A 25,529-nucleotide genomic window follows, 5' to 3' on the forward strand; every position below is an offset into this window, starting at 1 on the left:
ATACTGTACCAGTAAGAAATTTAATCTGAATAAATTCAAATTAAAGATACACATAAGTGCTATTTATTTAATAGGCAAAGGGAATGGCATGTGCAAAGGGTATGAGGTGGGAGAGGACATGGCCCATTGGAGATCCCATCAGCCATCCACTTGATTGAAGTGCAGAGTTGGAGAAAGGAGACAGGTAAGAGCTTAGAGGAAGAGGCCAATGGGCCCTAAATCAGGGAATTTATATTTTGTTCAAAAAAGATTAAGGAGTACTGAAATGAAATTTTTTCATATGTTGCTTGTCTAAGACATATATGAGAGGGCAGCATCAAATACAAGAAAGGTAGATTTCTAGATATCGTTTAACTAGGAAATATATTACTTTAGACTTTGAGGCTATGTCTTTATTTTGTTAGTTTGCTTTACAAAATCACATGTTGCAAAGAAGCTGTATTTTTAATTGATGTTGCTTAATAACAATAGAATAGTTACAACAAAATAAATTGTTATATAAGATATTAATATGGAGACTAGTTTTTTTGCTTTCTGGAAGTTCATAGATATGTTTTTTTAAAGATCCTATAAATTGATTAAATGAGGATTTTATGAGGTAAAAGATAAAGTTGGTAGACACATTTAAGTTTTGAACCGCCGTTTCCATTTAGCTATCTATTTTTATTTTTATCATTGTTACAGTCCAACGAATTGGATATGCCTCTCTCTCTCTCTTTAATGTACTAGTGTATTTATATTGCTATAACAGAATGACATGAACAGAGAAAAAACTCCCCATTATAATGTAAACATATAGTACTGTTTTCCACCATTCTGTGTTTCCAGGCTGAATTCACCTATAATTCTATACTCTATCATTTAAACACTCTTGTCTATAATTACAAATTAGATCTTGTAGTCAAAAGTTTAGTAATGGACACAGATTAGTTCCTCAAAATGTCTCACTTTGGTCACATACACACACACAACATGGTGAAAATGAAAATTTAATGACATCTCAATAATTTAGCAAAATGCTTATCAGTTTTAGTAATAAGATGTATTAATTTGGGGTCCATATTAAGGAGGACATTAATTCCATTAAAATAACCGTACAGGTTTTTATTTAATTTTCAAAAAAGATATATAGCTTTAAAGAAGTGAATGTTAATTATTCATTTTCCAGAAATATACTTTTTTTTTTTTGGTCTTTTTGCCTTTTCTAGGGCTGCTGCCATGGCATATGGAGGTTCCAAGGCTAGGGGTCTAATTGGAGCTGTAGCCACCAGCCTACGCCAGAGCCACAGCAACACGGGATCCGAGCTGCATCTGTGACCTACATCACAGCTCGTGGCATCGCCAGATCCTTAACCCACTGAGCAAGGCCAGGGATCAAACCCACAACCTCATGGTTCCTAGTTGGATTTGTTAACCACTGAGCCCCACAAATATACTAAAGCAAAATTATATAAGTTTAAAATCAAATCTTTTCCCACTTAACACTAAACACAATTTCATCCTGCAAAAATTGCCAGTAACACATTATTTTAATGAGTGAATCACATGAGGATAAATTATTAACATGAGGCCACTTATTACACTTTACCATGCCTTTCATTCACCTTCAGTGAACTGTATTTTGTCTTGTATACTTAATGGTTTCAGAAAGCACCTAAATGCTATTGGTGGTCCCTGTATATGATTTTGTGCATTCTGAATGAATGCTATTTTATTAGTTTCCTGTTACTGCTATAAAAAAAAAAAATAGAACAAACTTTATGGCTTAAGACAACACATATTATTGTTACCAAAACTCAAGTCTAGCTGCTTGCTACTTGAAAGCCAATACTTGAGAGACAGGTTTGGTGGAAACGCACTTTGCTTTATTTCAGAGGTTGGCAGCTGGAGGAGAAGGTGAATTTGTGTCCAAAGGCCAATTTCCCCCAAAAATCAGAGGGCAAGGAATATTAAAGGGGAATTTCGTGGGTGTAAAGGTGGAGGACGGGGGCTACATGTAGAAACAGTACACTCAGCTCTGAAAGTCACCCTGAAATTGGTCATGTGGTGGTCTGATCAGTGCCATCTTGATTGTTTTGAGTACAGTTAATCTTTAGTTTCAGGGTTTGTTTGTTGCCATATCTTTGGACTAGTTCTCAGAATTATGGCAGCTTATGTTAAGGGCTACAGTCTGGTCATCAGGTAGTTAACTTCTTCCACTTATGGTTTCAGTATTTACAAAACAACTCAAAGGATATGACTGGCTACATTATCTACAGCCCTTGAGGAGGAACAAAAGGGCCTTGCCTTTATTTAATGACTAAACTATTATTATTTAGTCTTGACTATTTTCCTTTATTTCCACATTTTCTCAGTCCTCTGATTAAATTTATTCTTTGACTAAAGTTTTTCTACAGACAAAAGGCAGTCACAGGACATGGCAGGGAGTGGTTCTGCCTTGGGAAGGCCACATAGGGTCTTGACCCATTGCATTATCCTAAAGTTCTGGAAGTCAGAAGCCTAAAACAACTGTAACTGGGCTAAGTTCCAAATTTAGAGAGAGCTGTACTCCCTCTGGAAGCTCTAGGAGAAAATCCCTTTTGTTCATTTTCCAGATACTAAGGGCCAACGGCATTTTGTGGCTTGTGGTCCCATTGCTCTGTCTTCAAAGACCTGTGACTTCAGACTAAATTCTTTCCATGCTGCCATCTCTCTGACTCTCTCTTTTCTTTGTCCTATCATTACACTGGGATGGCTTGACTAATCCCATGTAATCCCACCATTTTAATATTAGCTGATTAGCAACCTTAATTCCCTTTACAATCTTTAGTCTCTTTGTCTTATTCACTGGTTCAGAGATTAAGATGTTACATCACTATGAAGGGAGAGGACATTACTTGGCCTACCATGCCTAGCTTTGTTTGAAGGAGAATCATTGATCGAAAAGTGTGAATAACTAATTATCCATCAAATAATTACAGTGATAGTAAAACTGAAACAGTAACAGTATAAAACTTCATGGAGTACCAAAATAATGATAAACTTTATTACACTTTGTTATACACTATTTACTGTAAGCTTAAGTAAAAAGAATTATACAATATTAGATTCATGATACATTATGGAGTTGGAGCACCCAAACTTGAAATGACTAGTTTCTAGATGAAATTGCTTATGTGATTTTATCAATGTTCCAGTTAAGCTATGGACTAAAATCATTTTAATTATGTTTGATTATCCTATGAGAAGGTAAATTAAATTTTTTCTATCTATCTAAACTCTATCCATCTACATACACTTACATACATATCTTAAAGTTCTTACCATCTCTGGATTGATCACACATTAATATAAAGTATAATAATTTGAAAAATTTGATTAATTTGGGATAATTTAGTTCAATGTAAAAGTACTTATTGAAGAAACTTGTAAGGTCTATCTTCCATAAGATAATCTGAATTCTTTACTTGTACAATAGCGTAGGAAAAGTGGTTAATGCAATCTTTGCAAAAAATAAAAACTGGAAGTAATCAGAACTAATCAAACCTGTTTGACATAGACATAAAACAAATTTAAAAAATCCCCAAAATCCTGTAAATAGATTTTGGGGATTTTTTAAATTTGTAGTGCCAATAAAAAATGAAAGATGCTCATCCTCATTAGTAAATAGAAAGTTGCAAATCAAATCAAGAATGAAATATCACTTTTTCTCATAACCTTAACAAATTTACAACAAGAATTCTGTTATAAAGTTCAAGAAAATGAGAATGTTTATATATGTGATTTGTATGAGAGTGGTATAAATTAGAGAAAACATTTTAGAGGTATTTGTGAATCACTGAAATTTTATACATGAAAATTCCTAATTACTCTTTCAAGTCACTATAGAAACCTGTAGTAGTAACAATGCTAATAATAATAGTCATCATTTATTGAGTATTTACTCTGGGCCAAAACTAATCTAAGGCATTTGCTTGTACAAATTATTTACTTTTCAAAATGATACCATAAAACAATTAACATTGTCTCATTTTATGAATGAGGAAATGGGGTCAGAGAGAGGTTAGAGCAACTTACCTATGTACAAAAAGCTAATCAGTAGCCAATAGATTTGACTCAGGGCATCCAGGCCCTTGATTCCAGACTCTTCACCATTTCATTACATTGTCCCTTAATGTAAAGAAGAGACATGCCCAAGACTATATACATGCAAAAATATCCTTTTTTGTATCTTTTTCAAGAAAAGTTGAACACACTTTGTGTCTATTAATGTGAAAACAATTAATTATTGTTCATTTTACTCCAGAAAACAATAGAGGTATTTTACAGAATTAAATAAAAGGAAGTGATTTTTAGTATATGTGACATTGTGATTCCTAATAGAAGCATATATTTTGTCTTCATCCCATTTCTGGAATAAAGCTCCTAAAACCCTTGGAATTTCTAAGTGCTGGGAGCACAGAGGCGTCTTTTGTTATGTTAATGATGGTGCTTTCTGACTCACACCTAAGCAGGTTGCCAGAAGACCTAATCTTGTGATTAGAGGATTGGGACTTTCACTCCTCCTTCCTCCCTCCCCCAACATCTAGGGAAGGGAGAGGGGCTGGAGGTTGAATCAATGGCTAATGGCCAGAGATTTAATCAATCATGCCTATGTAATGAGGCCTCCATAAACCCTCAATAGGAGAGGGTACAGTGAGTATCCAAGTTGGTAAACATGGAGATTTGGGAAGAAGCTCTTGACTGGAGAGTGCATGGAAAGCACTACACTTCTTCCCACATAACTTAACCTAAGCATTTCTTTTTCTGACTGTTCTGGAGTTAGATCCTTCTTAGGATACACCAGTAATCTTGTGAGTAAAATGTTTCTCTGAGTTCTGGGAGCTGCTCTAGCAAAGTAATGGAAGCCAAGGAGGAGTTGTGGAGATCTCTGATCTATAGCCTGTTGGTCAGAAGTACAGGGTAACAACTTGGATTTGTGATTGGTGTCCTGAGTTGGAGGGGTTGATGGAACTTTCAGTTTGTAGCCAGTCAGTCAGAAGAAAAGGGACCTTGCAAAGTTGATCTTGCTACTGGATACCGAGGATGAGAAAGAGGGCAGTGTTATGGGCCTGAATCCTTAGTCTGTGGAATCTGATACTGTCTCTAAGTAGATAGTGTCAGAATTGAGTTAAATTATCAGACACCAGCAAAGTGTCTAAGAATTGCTTGTTGCTGTGAGAAGCCCCATCCAAACCCAAACAAATACTTTAAAAGTGCAGTTTCCCTCGTGGCTCAGTGGTAACAAACCCAACTAGTAGCCTTGAGGACATGAGTTTGATCCCTGGCCACACTCAGAGGGTTAAGGATCTGGCGTTGCCCTGAGCTGTGGTGTAGGCTACACATGCAACTCAGATCCTGCACTGCTGTGGCTGTGGTGTGGGCTGGCAGCTGTAGCTCCGATTGGACCCCTAGCCTGGGAACTTCCATATGTGTCAGGTGTGGCCCTAAAAAAATTTAAAAATAAATAAAAATAAATCATCATGAAATTAAGTCCAGGAACCCCAAAGAGTATAATAACATAAACCTTAAAGATACAGACTAAAACATATCTAAAGAGAGAAAAGGAAATTACAACACATTAAAAGTAATTTCCTTTTGGCAAAAACTGACATAGGTTATATTTCATATTTTGCTCATTATAATTCTATACTTTTGGAGAAATAGGGATTTATGTATATAGTGTTTTTAGTTACAATGTTAACTGACCACTAGATGATATTATATAATACAAACTCATAAATATGGTGGAAATAGGGAGTAGAACAAATGTATGTGAGGGAAAAGGATTAGTGGAGGTATAGGGTGGTTATATTTCATTTTATAATTATATTATTTCTTTTTAAGCACTTGTGCGTATTGTTTTTATAATATTAAAAATACCACTTGCACAGCAATGTGAATGTACTTAATGCTACTGAATTGTGCACATAAAATGAAAGTGATAATATTTTATGTTATGCACATATTACCACAATAAAAAGCAGAAGTTAATAAAATAGGAAATACAGAATACATCATCAAAATAAAAGTAGCTTAGATAAAAACAAAATGAAATAAACAAACAAAAAAAATTGATGAAATCTAGTGAAGAAAATATCCCAACGGGTTTTTTAATGTCAAAGTGGATATGTTCTTATAATTTGCCTTGTTTATATCTGTTGATTAACCTTCTTTCTCATTTGTGACCTGTATGGACTATATCTGAAAATCTCAAAAGAACTGGGATACATACATACATAGAATTTGTCTTTATATGTGTGTATATATAAATATATGAAGAAGTATCACTTCACATCCATTAGCAAGCTCCTATCAAAAAATCCAGAAAATCAGTATTGTTAAGGATATGGAGAAGTCTCAATCCCGCTGCACTGCTGGTGGGAATGTAAAATGGTGCAGCTACCATGGAAAACAGTATGGTGATTTCCCTCAAAATTAAAAACAAAATCACCGTATGTTCTAGCAGTTCTAATTCTGTGGTATATCGAAAAGATTTAAAAGCAGGGTCTTCAAAAGTTATTTGTTCATAACAACATTATTTACAATAGCCAAAAGCAACCCAAGGGTTCACCTACAGATGAATGGAAAAACAATATGTGGTAAATGTACACAGCAAAGTATTTATTAAACCTTAAAAAGGAAGGAATTTCCTTTTCATGCTACAAAACAGATGAGACTTGATTATGTCAAGTGAAGTAAAAAAAGTCACAAAAGAACAAACTCTATATGCTTCCACTTACATGAGATGCCCTGAATAGTCAAATTCATAGAAACAGAATGTAGAATGATATTTGCCAAAAGTTGGGAGAAGGGGGAATGGGTAGCTATTGTTTAAAGTATGAGTTTCAGTTTTACAAGATGAAAAGAGTTCTGAGATAATGATGGTAATGGACGAACAATAATGTGAATATACTTAACATTAGTTAATTAAACACTTAAAAATTAATAAATGGTGAATTTTATGCTATGTGTATTTTACCACAGTTAAAAAGTAAAAACAATCAATTAAAAAATAACATGAATAACATAAATTTTTTAAAATGAGATTATTTCTGTCCATCCACCCACCCATCCAGCCATCCATTCCATCCATCTATATATGTGCATCAAGAGCAGACTAGAAAATGTCATATAATTTTATGAGTCACATAGAGTCAATATGAGTTTATATATTATTTTCACAGTTTTGTTTAGTTGTGCTTTTTCTTCTTCGATGTTTTGCCGTATTGTTTGAAGACTTCCTAAGCACATATAATTTAAAAAATAAACTATACAAATATGTTTAAAAGGCAAATAAGTTATCCCAATAGGTAACATAGAAAATAGACCAAGAACTGTACATGGAAATAAAAGATTGCTTAAGTAAACAATAACAATAACATTTATCTAAATGCTTTATTGTGGTTTTTGTTCATCTGATCATTACATCTAAACCTGGAATGCGTTTTTGTCTCTCCTCCCAGGATTACTGAGGATGAAAATGACAAATTCCTGAAGCCTTGGCTGTAGGAGAAAAATATTCAATATAATTTCAGTCTATGAATTTTAATACAATTATTGGACTAAGTGCTTTGTATCCTTTCATCATAAAATATTTTGCTTTAGTAATTTTCCTCTGAATTTTTATGATTCAGGATAGGTGTTACTGTTTCTTTCCTAGTCTAATCAGTATCTATCTTCCAGTCACTGATAAAACTTAATACTTCACTGCCTCCACTATAAAATCTAAAGTGTTCTTCTTTATCATTAGACTAACTATAATACTATTATTTCACATTTGTAAAAATATATTTTAATTCATTTCAAAATGTCCATTTAACTCCAGCCAATATTGCTTTTATACAATGCTTCAGACATCATGCTAATTTAATTACTCTTTTTTGTCCTTTAGATACAATTTGCCTCTCTCCCACCTTCCAATCTCCTTCTGTTCCAATACTGAATGTCTAAATTTAGATAAGGTCTTCTTTGTCTACTGTGAAATGGAGTTCTTCTGTCTTTATATGTATTTCTCTGAGGCTCCTTAATACTTGTAGTATTTAATACAGAGTCTGCTTAACATGTATGTTTTATTTACTATTCTGTCCTTAATTTTAGTTTTCCAGCTTAACATGTATGTTTTATTTACTATTCTGTCCTTAATTTTAGTTTTCCAAGTAGATTTCAAACTAATTGAGAGCAAAAATTATGATGTATTCTTCATTTTTTTATAATAAATAGCACAAATCTTGATACATAATAGGTATTTATTACTTGATTAATTCATGTAGAAATACTTCTTTTTAAAGATGAATCATTACCTCTAATTTACTTTTGTTATAAATTAATTCCATCTAGTTCAGAAGCCAAATAAAAGAAAGCCTTTACCATTAAAATACCTGTTGCATTTTAAGTCTTGGAAGTATTGCTAAAAAGAAAGAAAAATGATCTCCAGATCCAGATAATATTTTGATTTTAAATGAGAAAAATTAAGTGCTAGTAAATCAAATATGTGATTTGATACATTTATTAAGGATAGGTGAGTAAAAGAGAACATTATATTTTCATACCACTCGACAAATCTTCATCGAATATTTACCGTCTGCTAGGAAATCTATTAGGTGCTAGAGATACCAGATAGAGCAAGTTAGGCATGGTCACTGATCCACCTGTGTAGAGCTTCCTCTGAAATGGAGGGGTCTACAGGCAATTGCACTGAAGTGTGATCAACAGTATAAGTCCAAGATAATATGGAAGCAGAGTGTGCTTCCCAGAGGAAGAAGTATAGTCTAAGTGGAGAGCATTAAATGCCAAAGTGAAGAGATAATATGAAAAGTGAAGGAGAGCACTTTTCAGGACTGAAACAAAGTATTATATGACTGCAGGATAAATTGCTTGGTTGGAGAGAGAGTGAGGAGATGGTAAGGGATCAGGCTATCCTCTCAAAAGTACATATAAAATATATCTGCTGCTACACATACATCATCTCTTCCTTGATCTTCTGTAATAGCTTCCTACCTGGCCTTTCCCTTTTGCCCCAACAGCAGAAGGCATGAGATTTTAAAATATATGGTAATAGTTATCTTAAAGCCATCTGATACTTTATATTTTTAGCAATATTGAAGGCCACTTGGACACTGTCTCTCAAGCAAGCATCATCTCTTTGCACTGTTTTACTTATTGTATTTCAACCACAGTGATATTTAAATTTCTTAAAATCAAGAAGCTCTGTCTTAAATAAGCAACTTCAGATTTATTTTTCCTGTAAATTCTTGCTTATATCTTCATTTTTTCACTAGCTGACATGTATTCATCCTCTAATTCTCAGCTTCCATACTGTACTTTCAACAAGGTCTTACCTGGAAGCTCCATGTAATTTACCTTGTTTATTTGTCTCATCACCATATGATCTGCACATAGGATTGTGACTGGCACACAGTAGGTGCTCAATAAATTTTGTTTAAATGAATGGCTGGGGGAAGGTAAATAATGACTAAATAAGGACTGGAGAGTTGTAAACTTAACTGTGTGCCTTATGGAACAGATTAAAGAATAGTTGAGTGCCAAGAAAAGTAATAATAATAATAATTAGAAGATAGAGTAAACCTTTGGAGCTAGGATGAAATAATGGCTGAAAACTCTAGGAAGATGGAGGGAGATGGGAAAATACATGACTTGAAGAGGTATTATAGACAATTATGGTGTAATTAATGGCACTTTTTAACTAATTAGATGTGGTTAATAAGTGATGCACAGAGAGAATTATGGAAGATACAGAAGATAACTATATGAGGACTTGATCAGGAGAGCAATCTAATTTGGGGACATAAGGATTATTTTAAATGTTAAAAAAGTAAGTACAGACAGCAAAGGAAACCAAAAATACATGGCTTTGGCCAAAACTAGAGGAATCTGATATCATAAAATGCAAAGGATGAGAATACTTAAGTGTGAGAATATGAATAACAGACTCAATGCAGGGTGTCTTTTAGATAGAGTTCATTACATTCTTTACCAAGCAGATTGACAAGACAGTTTTATTTCCTTCTGTGGTTAGTGGCTAAAACACAGAGTTTCAGGCTGAATGAGATTAGGAAGCAGTGGGATGAAAACAATTTTTTCAACAGATCTACTTATAATGAGGAAGAAAAAAACAATTAGGGGATTTTTATGTACAAAGTATTTTTTGAAGATGAAGAGACTTGTAGTGTTATTAGCTCTCTCTGGAAAGGATCTAATTTGGAAGGAATGGTAAAAGAAAGCGGATTCTTGGAAAAGGGTCATCTCATTCCTGAGAAGGAACATTTGAGAATTGTAATCTAGATGGATGAATCAGGCTTAGAAAGTAGGGTAGACACTAGGGAGTGATGAAAACATGTAAGCTCAGTAGCAAGAAAACAGTTCCATTCTTATTTAGAGTCTTCTGTTTTCTCTGAAAAGTGCAATTAATGTCACTTAGAGTGAGGCAAAGCGGGCTTGTTAAAGACAACAGAAGACAAGTTTTGAAATGGCTACATGACACTGCATTAAATGATGAAAATTATTAGATTGATGCTCTTGTGATATATTTAACTAAATTCTACTTTATATTCCAATCTATTTCAAAATTTTTATAATATTTCTATTGTGTAAATTTGCATTAACTATAATAATTGAACATTGTAGAATAAAGATAAAATAATATCACACATGTTACATATCTTATTCTTTTCTCCATATCCATTTTAAAAATCTAGTGGAATTGTCTAAAACAGCATTTCTCAAATGGGAAGATGTAGTAGGAAGGGGAAAGTCACAATCAGTTTTGAAGGACCAAACTTTTACTGTGGGATGAAGCTGAATAAACACTTTCAAGTGAAACTCATTAGCCTTATTTCTCCCCTAGGCAACTGATTTTTAAATGTAAAAGCAAGCATGAAAATTTTTGTCTTAAATAGTTCCAGATTATACTATACTCCAGTTATATTTTTATAACTGCCTTAAAGGAGAATTTAATATGTTTACTTTTGAAAACATTTTCAACTTTATAATGTTGTCTAGAGATAGCTTATACCCTGCTATGTCAAGAGAGAAATCAATTATTACTAGAGATTTATTCTTATCTAAATGGATAAATGAACGATCATTGCATTCCAAGAAAGTAACTGGATATGTAACATTATAATACAAAAATAAGTAAATAAAACCCGAATTCTTACATATCAGCTTTTTATGATCAGTGCAAGAAACTCTAGTGGAAAAAAATACATCAAAATATGTTGTATTGCTTTGGCTATTATGTTTCTATATCAACCTCTAGAGAAAGTATTATTATTAATAGTAGTTACTGCTCTTGAAACTATATTGCCTTTGCAATAAAATATAATCCACAAGTCTTGAACTTTATAAAAGTATCCTGGAAACACATGTAATAATAGCAAAGGTATTTATGGTTTTCCGCTCCAAAAATCATAAAAGTAATTACAGAGTTGCTGCCCATGTTAAATCCCCCTGATAATTTTATTACATTTTTTTTTTCCTAAACCACTAAATGGTTTTGCTTTTTGCCATTTGATAAGGAGTTGTGAGCTAGCTTTTGGTTTCAACAGAACAGGAACAATTTTTGAAACATTTTTAAGAGTGGGAGTCTCTGTAGGCACAGATAACAGTATATATTTTCATGATTATTTGAAAATATGCACTCTAGATTTTCTGTTGTTCAGTTATGCTCAAACAACATTGAAAAGCAGACAAAACATTTAATAATTATATGAGTTAGTGAAATGCAGCTTAAGTAAATATACATTAGCTTAATGAAGTAAGATTTTTGTTCAGTTAATGATTTTTCCATTTTTGACTAGCCTGTCTACTGTAATAATCAGTTAAGATCTATTTGGGGTTGGAGCTCTGTATTGCAAGTATTGAAAAATGTAGATTTTTGAAATTACTTGATGATACTAAATATATATCAATTAAATTACTTGATATATATTAAATGATATTAGAACTATTAAAGATTTTATACATTTGTATACAAATAACAGTTATAGATGATAAATGATAAAATCCACTTATAAATGTTTGCATTTTCTATACAGAAAAAAATAATAGGACAATTATGCATTGTTACTAAGTAGAAAGTTCTTAATTTAGCCCATGATGGATTTTATTATTTCTTTTAAATGAATTTGAACATCTACTTTGATGGCATAGATCTTCCTTGACTCAACTATATTCTATCCAGGGATGGTTATGCTCTTGAGTCAAGAAGTATGTTGTTCCTTTCCTATTACCTTAGGCTGCTACTCAAAAATTTCCCAATAAAATCTTATCAATGGCTTTTGTGGAGGTAGGTATACCTTTTTTCCATATGCCCTGAAAAATTCTGTCGTTTGCTTACTTATTTCATATCGTTTCCTGTACCTAGGCTGAGTCTATTTCTTTCTCTATGTCTTCTCTACCATTATGTGCTCTATAATGTGAAGGCAGAGGAAGAATTCTCATCTTTATCCAGAAAGAATCCTTTACTGTTTGGAGCTAAAGGTATAAAGTGTTCCTTAGATAGAAGTGGAGATGTAATAATACTTCATGGTATAAAACAGTGAATTCCTTCTTTGCTTTACCAGCTAATGAAACACTTTTTGTTTAACCAAATATAATCAAGGGCTGGAATACTGCTTAGGAGGAAATACCTATGTATGTAAGTAAGTGATTTAAATAATGAGAAAATAGCCTTTTAAAAAATTCGCAATTTGGTTTGACAGATCTTTTGCATTTTTCCAGTATTTATGATTATTTCAGCAGTACAGAACAAAGTTTATAATTAAACTTATAAATTTAACACTTCCAAAAATGAGGCCAAAAGAAATAAGCTCAATTCAAGAATGATTCATTCAGCTAAAGGTAGGGGTGAGGGAGTATAAGAAACTCTTATATTCTTTCATAGCCTCTTAGCTAAAGAGAACAATAAATTACACACTGACAGTTAATGAATATTAGTGGAACTACTTATTGCATTTTGTGTGGAAAATATATATTTTATAGTATTAGCACATAAAATAGTTCAGTTTATTAGATTCCAAGCCCTTCTGCCAGTATTTTACATGTAATCAGTTTATAATGTATTTAATATTGACGAGCTAGGATACAGTTTTTAAAAATTTTATTCATTGTTTAAGAGTTATATATCAAGGATCTACTGTTTTTAGGCTGTTGATTATGCACTGAATCTAAAGTGAATACATTTATGTTTATTATACCTATATATCCATATCTATCTATATATCTCCCTCATCTCACAGAGCTTTTAGTTTCGCAGGAGAAAAAGAGGGGAGAAATTAATAATAGAAAATATTCTACATGCTCGACTGGGATTAAATACAAAAGAATACTTAGGCATCTAGTATTATTTAGATGGAGGTTATAAACTGGGAAAGAGGCCTAAAATTATTTAAAATTTGAACTAATTTTCAAATATTTAAAAATTGACATTAGAGAGGAAAGTCAGTTTTCCCTGAGCTCTTGAAAATCTGGAAGATGTGATGATACTGGGCAAATATCCGTGTGACTGCTCCATTGGGTCTGTGAGGGCACACCCCTTTTAGACAAGGACCACATCAGCCAGGATCTATATATCCCACATCCCAAGTTTACAGATTGACACTGAGGTTGACAATTCATATTTTCATTTGCTATCCAACCAGTTAAAATTGTTTGTATATAAAAAAGTAAAAACCACTAAAAGAAACAAAACAATGACAAAACACTTGGTTTTCTTGAATACAAGGACTCTGTAGTTACATGTGATTCTTCAGTGCTGAGTAATTTAAAGCTTTCTGAAGGAAATGATATACAACCTGAAACATGAAGGATGAACAAAGAAATAACAAAAGAGAATTTAGTGGTTAGGCATTTATTTTCTCAAATAATAAATACTCATGGGTACCTCAGATGTGACAGGCACTGTGGCATATTGGTTTGGACATATACTTAGTGCTTACTTTAATGGAACTCACAGTCCACTAAGGGAAAAACATTACAAGACCCAGGACTTGGCAGAGCATGAAACATAGAATTTGAGTAAATTCACTATGGTTGAAGGTAGAGCATGAGGGTGAAAATGTTGATACATTACTTTAAAGAGAGGGACAGGTTCTAAATTGATGGCCTTATGAGCCATGTTAAGAAAAATCTGATTTTATTCTAAAGATGGATAAATGAGAAGGCACTGCACAATTTAAGAGAACTAACATAATGGTATGTATGTGTGTGTGTTATACTTGATAAGGATATATTTGACTGCAGATTGGAGAATTAAGAAGAGAGGTGGAGCATGAGGCTTAAGTTGGTGCAAGGATTCAGTGTGATGATGCATGCAAAGGACTTAGAACAGAACTTATCAAATATGGAGAGGTCACAAGTCCCAGTCTATCCTAATTAGTAAGACGGGCAGTTGTGCCTTTCTAACCTTTGATCCAAGTGAGTGAAACCTTGTTCAGCAACGTAAAACAAATTCTAGATGTCCCAAAAATACTTAGATGTGAAAATAGGAAGAGGGACAATAAAGTCACAATAGAATATGGGAGGTATAATTACCATAAGCAAATCTTACAGTTTTAAGCCTATTAGGAACAGAAAAAAAAGATGATTAGATCTATCAGCTAGGTAGGATTACCTTAAATAAAGCACAATTACAAAGGAGAAGCTATCAGAGTACAGAAATAAGGAGAAAGTGCTCAAAATGATTTGTCCTTACTTTCAGATTTGAAAGGCCATTCAATCAGCAAGTAAGTAGACTAAAGCACAATTCATTTTGTTTGTAGTTAATCCTTGGTTTAAACAGATGTTTCCTGTATATAAAAATAAGCAGGGTTTATCAAGATGAAGTGAGCTAACCAATGACAGTGGTAAAGAAGTTTCCAGAAAGATTGAAAAGAAACAATCATAAAATATAAGTGATCAAAATATTTCTGAGTAGAAAAATTTTGGTGTTTTCAGATTAAAAGGGCTTTTCTAAAGTAAGGTCTTGTCTTAACCAATGACAACCCTTCCCTCCTGCAAGACAGAACATGAATCAGAGGCTTGCAAATAGTTTGCTTATTTCCAAAGCAGGATTAGGGGAACAAGAGTGAGGACTACAGAAATGGAACAGGGAAAGAGCAAAAATAAAATATAAATTCAAGAATCACTTATGGAGGATAGTTTAGGAAGTTGGTCTCCAATTTGGCAACTGATGCTTATCTTGTGAGACATTCTGTGGATCCTTTCTAAATGACTACCGCAAGGGTGTACAGGGGATAGGCTATTAAAGGGGGACCCTTACCCATTGTCCAGCATCCATCATTGTTCAGGCATGGCATTTACAGGGCTCACTTGTGAATGGCTATTGTGTCTCATGGAAAAGTTGTAAGGCTGGAAGCAAGAGGCACATGAGGCCCTGTGCTGGTAGGTTGAAATTGGGAATTAGGTAAAATCTGTTCTGAACCAGTCAATTTGACATTGGCTAGTGGGATTGGAAGGATGTACAAATGGAAGCTAATATAATTCCTAACCTTATTAGAGAGAAGTGTTGAACTATTAGAATGAAGAACAGGAGTTCTTGTTGTGGCACAGCGGAAATGAATCCAACTAGGAACCATGATGTTGCAGGCTTGATCCCTGGCCTCGCTCAGTGGGTTAAGGATTCCGTGTTGCCATGAGCTGTGTTGTAGGTTGCAGACATGGCTTGGATCCTACAGTTGCTGTGGCTGTGGTGTAGGCCGGCAGCTGTAGCTCAGATTAGATCCCTATCCTGGTAATCTCCATATGCTGCTGGTGTGGCCCTAAAAAGCAAAAAAAAAGAAAAAAAGAAAAACATATCCTGTGAGTCTTTAGTGGGGGGAGATTTTCTTCAGTCAGTTCAAGATTAGTTTGCCTCAGACTCTGAAACAACAATAAATACTGTGAGAATGGGAAGAGTTTTATCCAGCTTTATTTAGAAACTTATTACCCAATAATTTTATTCTCAGCAAATGAGTAAGGATTGTTTTTATTGTAGTTGACATTTTTGTTGTTGTTCTTAAAATGTAGAAAGGCATTCTTATACATGAAAGGGCTCCAATATCATTAGAGTCCTATACTCCTGGAAAAAAAATAATTACCTCGAGTTACTTACCAGGGAAGGAGGGTAAGAATAGGAAAAGGGACTAAAATAATGCAAGAAAGAATGTATCAATGAACTGAAAGTAAACACTGTGAGGAGGCAGAGAACCCTGTAAAATCTCACCTATGCATTTTACCTACTTAGACTACTATATTCCCTCTCATTATTTTCTGTCATAATCAAACCACTCATTTCCTTCCTAAAGCTCACCATTTTAAAATATGCATGTGTATAAGAGATGAATTATTCTTGGTCTGCAATAAATTGAAAGGACCCTGAGCACAAAAAGTAAATCTTTTCTGTACCATTCTATAGTCAAGGCTATACTCATTGGGTCAAATTATATATTTACTGAATTGATTAATATATTAATTTCCATTTAATGACAGTAGGGAAAAAATTGTACTCCCAAAGAGCATAAATAAGTGTTCCATAAACTCAGTGATTCTTCGAAATTGCTTGATGTGTTTTAGAAACACAAGCACATTTTGAATTTTATTACCCACTCTATCCATGTTTGTACTGATTAATAAAACTAATCATTAAATTTGCTTATCTAGAACAACATTCTTGCTTTAGAGGGATGGCGAATGTTTACTAATTAATAATTCAGCCCCTCCAGTTCTGCATGATTCTGTTTTTTTCAGAAAAAAAAAATACAAATCTAAATATAATGTGTAATTCATGTTTTACTAAAGTCACACTTTTGAATAACAGACATGTTTTTAGCTTTCAAATGGCTTCTTGAAATTTGATAAATCAACATTTAAAGGTTCCTTTCCCCTTCTCCTGCCTAGTATGATAAGGTCTGCTCTCTCCTACTTGAGTATCATGAAGACTAACCCCATGCTTGACCACCAAATGATTTAAAAAATATATTTTAGGTTTTACCAAAAATAGGCATGTTATATTATGTAGAAGAGCCCTGCCATTTTGAATTTTTATATTTTGGACATGAAGTCCAAACTGCCTAGCTTCTGGCTGGTGAGCATTTTGGTCATTCCTCCTCAGGTATCATAGATGAGCAGACTCCTAATGAAGTCTGATTTAAATTCTGAATTTTAGCAAACTTCCATGTTCTATTCCTCAAAGTGTTCAGCAATTAAAACATACACACCCCCATACATACACACACATACTTCTTAAATATTCAATAATCCAAACAAGTTAATAATTATAGTGAAGAGAATTGCATAACTTCAACCAAAGTGTATCTTGCCACTCTTATTTAACACATCAATCCTTCCTAACACACCTGTGTGTGCTGATAATGGAACTTAAGCCACTTTCCTCTGACTCCATACCCTTCATAATAACAATGGCTCGTATTAATCCATTTTCCTTATTTCTGCCATCTCCTTACTCTCCTAGAAATAGGAAGTTCCTTTTCTATTTTTTTTTTTTAATTTTAAAGGTCAGTTTATCAGGACTTGATATTCATTGACTTATTTCTATTTTATGATTTTTAAGCCTGGAAGATAACTAATAAATCAAAGAAGAAAATAATATTGTCATGATAATAGGCATGTTATATCTTATTGAACAATAAGAGTTTCCTTGTAATTCAAGTATTCAAAATATGCAATTTAACAAAATTATATTTCACTTTCATTGTTTCATTGTAAAACATTAAAAAGTAGTACTCATTACATTTGTGCATATAGTGTTATATATTGCATGTAATGATATTTTCTTCTCAGAATAATCAGTTTATCATTATTTTTAATTTTATTCTTTTCTGTATTTTTCTGCAACCAACTTGTGTGACAATGACTTTTAATATCAACAAATGATTACTATATCTCAAAACATATGAAATTATATTTTCTTAAAAGTTAATTACAATCACTAAATGTTTCTATGTATTCCTCAGTGTGTGGGTGTTTCTTACTTCATACTTATTGTGAAAATAATCTTGCTCTTGAGAAATAGTCTCAGACATTAAACAAATATATATATGATTCCTTGATTATTGATAATTAAAAATCCACTAGAAAATTATTGGAAGAGATATCTAGAATCCTTGAACAGTTTTGTCTAGTAATTCAATTTGTAATATGACTTCATATATGGTAAGTATTTTGTGAGAGGATTTTGTCCTGAATCTATTATTCTTTTATAATGGATGTATTCTGCATCTTCAAGTAAATTATGTAGAGAAACTGGTTCTTTCCAATCCAATTACAAATTAATCACCATACAAATAAAATACTAAACACTTGGTGTAAAATGTTCCTAAATTATATCACTAGAAAGTGTTCACATAATAGGTTTTCATTTTTGTTATCTAAAGAAAGCATATATTTACTTTTAACAATTTAAATACTGGAATTCAATGACAAGATACAATATTATTTCAATAGTATTTCAAGATAGATACACATGGTTTCAGCAGACCATTGTAACTCTAGGTAAGCTGAATATAAATAAGTGTCAACAGATTGCATAGCTGTAGTCAGTGACAGAGAAAAACTGAGCTGTATGTTGTTCTGAATCCATAGTCCATTTCTCTTTTTAGACATGATGAGTCTCTCAGCAATTGTACAATATCATTAATTGTCTATATTAGTACTACTGTCCTTTGTTAACTACCTTGCAAAATAGTTAACAAACATACTTTTTCAATATTAGCTTCCAAAGTTAAAAAACACAAATTGGATTTAATAAAATTGGAGCAATCATTTAAAATACCCAACATATACATTTGTGGGGAAAAGTAACACATATCTTGTGGGGAGATAATTTTTTGGTATTTAATGAAGATTAAATTGAGGTATTTAGAAATTGGTTGCCAAGGTGTTCAGTTCTACCACCAGTGCAATGGTGAAGGTAAACAATCAACAGTATAGAGAGTAGTTTACTAAAGCTGGTAACCTTACTTTAAAAATGTGAAAAATCATTTTTAATTTATTTCATTAATTTCTACACTGTAGGAGCTCCAGGAGAGCCTAATTATTTATTATGTCTCCCTAATGAATTCAAATTAATTAGAATTTCATTTAATAGACGTTCTTTGAATGGGAATAAAATTATCATCTTATTTCTACCATAGCTAGATTGGAAAACTTGTTTCCTATGCAAGGATGAAAACCATCTTTAAAAAACTCCATATTGAGGTAAAGTAATCCTTATTCTCTCCTCCATCTCTTATGTACACATGCAGTTGGAAAATAAGCCCACATGGTGGGTGGAGAGATGGAAGGCCTCATGGTGGGAGTGAGGAGGGAGGTGATGGATGATTCGTGGTTTAGGGACCTTAAGTGTTAGAATAAAGCATGGTTTATATCCACCCCAGATAGTCACTACAAACTTGGTAGAAATAACTAGATCTGTACACATTCAGGCTGTATGTTACCAGATCTTCTCACGAAATATATGCCTCTGAGGAGAATTGTTTCAAATAGTGAGCTGAGAAGCCAGAACTAGGAAATGTGCCCAGTGTAACCAAGGTTGTTGTTGAAGATTCACTAAATATCAAGTGAATTCACAAAGTAGCCTAAAGAAGAGGAAATTTTTTAGGTTTTGATAGGTCTTAGACTAAGGAGTTTTAATTTTATCAGTTGTCTTTTTTATCTAATAAAAAATATAGCAAACACGTGACTGCTTACTAAGGGACAGGAGTATGTAATCCTTACACTAGATCTAGAAGATAGTTTTTACTATGATCACCTTTTTCTTGATTGTAAATCGAAAGTTTGGAGAAGTTAAATACCTTGTCCCAAGTCTCTAGAGTAATTAAGATTGATAGAGCTTTTATTATAACCCAAGCCAATTGAGTTTAAGAATCATGATTTTCATCATCATGTAATATCATTCCTGAGTTTGTAATCACATTTAAATACCTTGAGAGTATTCTTCCAATATATTATTCAAAATAATGAGGTTGGGTTTCATACATATTCAATTTCATGCTAAAAATCTAAAAGATATAGCATTATAATTTCTCAAAGTCTTGAACTTGGTGTCACAGAACATCCCATAAGACTAAGTTACTTAAATTATTAACATTTCTGAGGATCATTTCATTAATATATGATTCTTGAAATATAGTATCATTATGTTTTTTGCCTGCTGTTAGGAGCTTTAGAATCTCCTGCCTGTGGGTTTGTATCACATTACTATTAGTTTTTCTAAAGTGTGAAAAGAAAATTTAAGTCTTATGTTAATATCTTACCTGTGTTTAACCACATGATCATAAGATAGTGATAGTAAGAGTGTGCAGAACTATTGTATACATTCATGAATGAATGAAGGATAATTATAATTAATTATAAGTAACTGACTTAGAAATCTGTTAATTTAAGAATTGTTATGTATATAAATAGATCATATTTAATAACATGTAAACATATTTTGCATGCAATTCCAAAATGACTTAAATTATATTTTAACAAAAATTATGAAACCATACTTGTATATTTTAAAGTGGTCATTTTTTAAAAAGTTACACTCAAGGATGTATATATAGTTAGTATATTACAAACTGAGTCATGGGATTTTATATTCTATTATGAATTTTGTTACATCTTATTTATTGTACTACAAAATTGGCATAATTATTAATTGTGCCCAAATTTATTCTCAAAAATATTAAAGAAATCTTAAAAAGCAGTTAATTCTAGTGCTACTAAATCTATTACAGAGCACTGAAATAAAAGGAAACTTCCAAACTAATTTTATGATGAAAATATGAAATTATTTATGAAAATTGTCAAGCACTACACAAGAAAGAAAGCCATATAACATGTTCATTTATGAAAATAAATTCAGAAATATTAAATGAAAAATAGCAAACTGGATTCAAAAGCATATTGAAAAAGTGAAAATATTAAAAATCATGAATAGTTTTTTCCACCCCAGAAATCCAAGCATTCCAATAGTACCAACTATTTTTTTTTTTTTTCCTGTCTTTTCCAGGGCTGCACCCACAGCACATGGAGTTTCCTAGACTAGGGGTTTAATTGGAGCTGTAGCTGCTAGCCTATGCCAGAGCCACAGCAACGCGAGATCCGAGCCTTGTCTGCGACCTACACCACAGCACATGGTGATGCCAGATCCTTAACCCACTGAGCGAGACCAAGGATGGAACCCTCAACCTCATGGTTCCTAGTTGGATTCGCTAACCACTGAACCACGATGGGAACTCCCACTACCAACTATTTTAATATAGTCAATCATAATAATATAAGAAGCATAACATGATATATTAATAAACATGAAAAAATGCCCATTTGTGGTTATTTAAAAAACCACTAAATCATAATTGATAGAATGATATGCATTCACCTAAAGATTTTATTTATTTAATGGAGAAATATAAAAACATTTTCTGCTAAAGTCAAATATCTAAGGGCTTCTGTTTTCATTACTACTTAAAATAATGTAAGAAACATTAGTCAATGCAATTGGAGGAGAAAAAAATAAAACAGAATTTAAGAGAAAAAATAAACACTATAGATGATGTGATAGCCCTAAAACTTTAATAATCTATTATTACATTATGGAAGGTACATAAGACCAATAGTTCACATATATGCAAGACCATCAGAAGGTAAAATATAGAGAAAACCCTCTTACAATAAAAAAAAAAAAAATTTAAAAGACTGACTAAAAGTTAACCTAGAAGGAAATCAATTTAAAGTGAATGTTATTAACATTTCTAAAACTTTTCTGAATTCCAAGAAAGTAGATTTGAATTTTTTAAAAACTTCTGTGCTTGAACAGAGGTAATGAACATAATTTTACATGTTTATAATTTATAAATTTAATACAATTCTAAATAAAGTAGTCATTTTCAGAGTTCCCATCGTGGTTCAGTGGTTAATGACATGAGGTTACAGGTTCAATCCCTGGCCTTGCTCAGCGGGTTGAGGATCTGGCGTTGCTGTGAGCTGTGGTGTAGGTTGCAGACGTGGCTCGGATCTGGCGTGGCTGAGGCTGTGGTGTAGGCCAGCAGCTACAGCTCTGATTAGACCCCTAGCCTGGGAACCTCCATATGCCATAGGAGTGGCCCTAAGAAAAGGCAAAAAGACAAAAAAAAAAAAAAGTCGTTTTCTTTTTTATAGTTATTAAATCAATTAAAAGGTTTATTCTGAACAACAATATGTCAAAAGGAGAGTAATGAGGAGTGATTACTTCTTCAAGACATAAAATATACTGTTAAGCCTGTTTAAACAATTTGGAATTACTGTATATAGAGAAATACACTTCAAAGATACAATAGAAAACTCCAGAAAGAACAAGATAATTATACACAACAGTTCATATATAATTTAAATTGACACAACAGTGGTTTCTGCTCTAACACATAAACACCCTGGAGGTTATTGCTTCCACCCTCATAAAAAGAAAAAAAAAATCTCTGAAAAACTGAAAATCAGCAACTATTCTTAGATCTATCAGAGAATTGAGGTCACAAGCCAAATTGTCTCTCAGAAAAGTGGGGAGAAAGTCAAATACAGAGAATCATGATTTACCAGGAACAGAAGTCACTGAGGACACTGGCTGATAGAAACTCTAAGGAGACTGATCAGTTTCTGCAGACTGAGTGTGGAATAGACTGAAAGTTCCTAGAGGCCCATTATAAGGGCATTCCCATAGTTTAATTAGTTTTACCTTCAGGAATGCCCACCAGGTTCTAATCACTACAGTGATTAGAAAAACATACCCATTCCTCAACCCTTACTCCCCAATAGTTCAAGCAGGGAGAGGAGAAAAGTAACCATTTTGAAAATTCTCAGGGGAAAGTAATTATTTTGAAATTCACTACATACAACTATACATAGAACACTTAACTTAAGCAGTAAGAAAAGAAACAATCCACATGAGATGCACAAAATATCTGAACAGATAGCTCACCAAAGAAGATATAAAGATAGCAAGTAAGCTTATGAAGTGGTGGTCAGCATTATTTGTAACTAAGAAGCTGCACATTGGGACTGCCAATTCCCACTCCTGCATGTTAGGGGCTTGAAAGTCACTCCTCTGCCCTAATAACAAATAAAAAGCTGAACAAAGAGAGAAATAAACTCTTCTTACATATTTCAGGAAGGGAGGTCACAGGGGAAATTGCTTCCTTAAAGGTCAGAGAGGCAAACAGAAATAGGAGAGCAGAATTCTCAGGGGGAATCAATTCTAGGGCAGGAAAATCTGAATTATAGTTGAAATCACTGAAGGATCAGTGAGAATAAGTCTGTGCATTTGCTACTCCATGGGGAAGCCCTGCACCTTCAATGAGTTTTATCTCCTGGATCTCTAACAGGTTGTCAGGGTGACACTGGAGAAATATTCCTATTGACTTACTACAGGTAGAGGGGAAAAGCAACTACTTAGAAATATGCCAGAACATTCCATTCATGTTAACAAGGCCAACCTTCCAAATGAATGATTTCACCAGAGCCTACTGAGGTTAAGTCAGAGCCTAACTAAAACAGAGCAAGGGAAATACTGAAATCCAGTCTCCTCTAGCCTTATAATGGAGGTGAGCAAATACCACTCCACCCATGCTGCTCCCCTTAAGTGACAGTGGGGATATTGAGAAGCACTTCTTAAATTCGCTGTAACCAGGGTTCACAAAAAGACTAAGACCTAATCATAGGACTACAGAATGCTTCCCCTGCTACGATAGTTTACTCACACCACTAAAATCCTGGGTTGTTTTTACCTAGCACATCACGTCCAACTTTCAACAAAATAATAAAAGCATAATAAAAGTAAAAAATATAGTTTGAAAAGACAACACAAGCACAAGAGCTAGACTCAGATATAGCAGGGAAATTGGAATTATCAGACTGTGAATTTAAAACAACTTTGATTAAAATGTTAAGGGTTCTAACAGAAAAATAAAATAGACAATAAGCAAGAATGGATGGCTAATCTAAACAAGGAGATGAAGATAATTACAATAAAATGCTAGAGAGAAAAACACTAAACAGAAATGAAAATTACCCTTGATGGACTTACCAATAAATAGACTGGAGAGAGCTGAGGAAAGAATCTCTGAGCTTGGAGACATGACAATAGAAACTTGCAAAACTGAAAAGAAAAGAGAAGAGAGAGTGAAAAAAACAAATGGAACAATATCTAATGTGGGGTAATGGTAAATCATATTGTGATATACAAATGCATCAAATCAACACTTTGTACACCTTAAAATTACACAATGTTACACGTCAATTATGTCTAAAAACAAACAAAACAAAACAAACCACTTAAAACTATCTAATATACCATTAAAAATGAAAATAAATTCTCTGGGGTAAAGGAAATCTTATAAATCTCAATTGATACATAGATAAATTGATTTAAAGATTTATATGTATGTAAAAACTCATCAATGTAAATATAAGATCTGTGAAATTTACTATATGAAAATTATATTTCAAATTAAAAAAAGAAAAATGAAAAAAGAGAGACTTAGGAGTCACATCATCCAACTACATGCACAGATATCAGTCTTTAAAATTTTCCAAAATAGGAAATAAAAAACAGGTTCATTATACAATCTGTATCATGTGAAAAATGACTCTATATCTGCTGACATTGCAGAGATGTTTTTTCTTTTTTTTGGCTGTGCCCATAGCACGTGGAAGTTGCCAGGCCAGGGAATGAACCTGTGCCACAGCAGACAACCAAGCTGCTGCAGTGAAAACCCCTGATCCTTAACCTGCTCTGCTACAAAGGAACTCTAATAAGAGTTTTTTGGTTTTGTTTTTAATGTGATAATTTTGTTTAGGCTACATTTTATGTTTTTTAAAGTAATTATTTTTTACATATATATTTGCTGGCATATTTTAAAAATGATTCTCTAATTTGTGTGTTTCACATTAACTTCTAAGTGGGGAAGGGAAGCTGAGTGGGGATATATGTAAAACTTGACAGGACATGCATTGAAAATTGTTCATGGTGGATTATGATATCCTTTCAACATTGTATTTACTTAAATATTTTTCTTAAAAGAAGAATTAAAATGTTTCCCAATTTGGAATATTAATCATATTATAAACATATACTTAATACTTTATATTTAACCATCTTAAGTAGTTGAGAAAATACTTAAATTTACAAAATACTCATATTACTTACATTTTTTGTCTTGAATGTTTCTTTTTCTTTTTTTTTTTTTTTCCTTTCAGGGCTGCACCTGAGGCCTATGGAAGTTCCTGGGCTAGGAGTTGAATAAGAGTTCCAGCTGCTGGCCTATGCCACGGCCGAAGGAACGTGAGATCCAAGCCACATTTGCAACCTAAACCACATCACCACAGCTTACAGCAATTCCAGATCCTTAACCCACTGAACAAAGCCAGGGATTGATTGAACTTGCAACCTCATGGATACTACTCAGGTTCATAATCTGCTGAGTTAAAACAGGAGCTCCTATCTTGAATGTTTCTGATCACTGCAATTAGAT

General features: G+C 33.1%; 1 protein-coding gene and 1 long non-coding RNA gene across 3 annotated transcripts in view; one reads left to right on the forward strand and one right to left on the reverse strand.

Annotated features, from left to right (window-relative positions):
- The window catches only part of LOC146395474 (uncharacterized), a 32,584-nt gene extending 7,242 nt beyond the window's left edge, over positions 1–25,342 (reverse strand). Inside the window, exons 1-2 of the long non-coding RNA XR_014830849.1 lie at positions 25,205–25,342; positions 24,083–24,154 (exon numbers count right to left, since the gene is read on the reverse strand). This is a non-coding gene — a long non-coding RNA (uncharacterized LOC146395474). The remainder of the gene's footprint in view (positions 1–24,082; positions 24,155–25,204) is intronic.
- The window catches only part of LOC146395472 (uncharacterized), a 491,363-nt gene that overhangs the window by 444,267 nt on the left and 21,567 nt on the right, over positions 1–25,529 (forward strand). The window contains exons 2-4 of one of the 2 annotated variants that reach the window (XR_014830848.1): positions 75–184; positions 7,485–7,594; positions 12,224–12,328. The gene's annotated coding sequence lies outside the window, so the exon portion shown is untranslated. Of the gene's footprint in view, positions 1–74; positions 185–7,484; positions 7,595–12,223; positions 12,329–19,172; positions 21,547–25,529 lie in introns of those variants that run through there. The other variant, XM_085001762.1, reaches the window with a different exon arrangement.

The sequence above is a fragment of the Sus scrofa genome, chromosome 16, assembly GCF_054392235.1.
Source record: "Sus scrofa isolate SSC_HxYL_T2T_F1_AM1 chromosome 16, Sscrofa_HxYL_maternal_Yorkshire_Landrace_v2.0, whole genome shotgun sequence".
Taxonomy (NCBI): Eukaryota; Metazoa; Chordata; class Mammalia; order Artiodactyla; family Suidae; genus Sus; species Sus scrofa.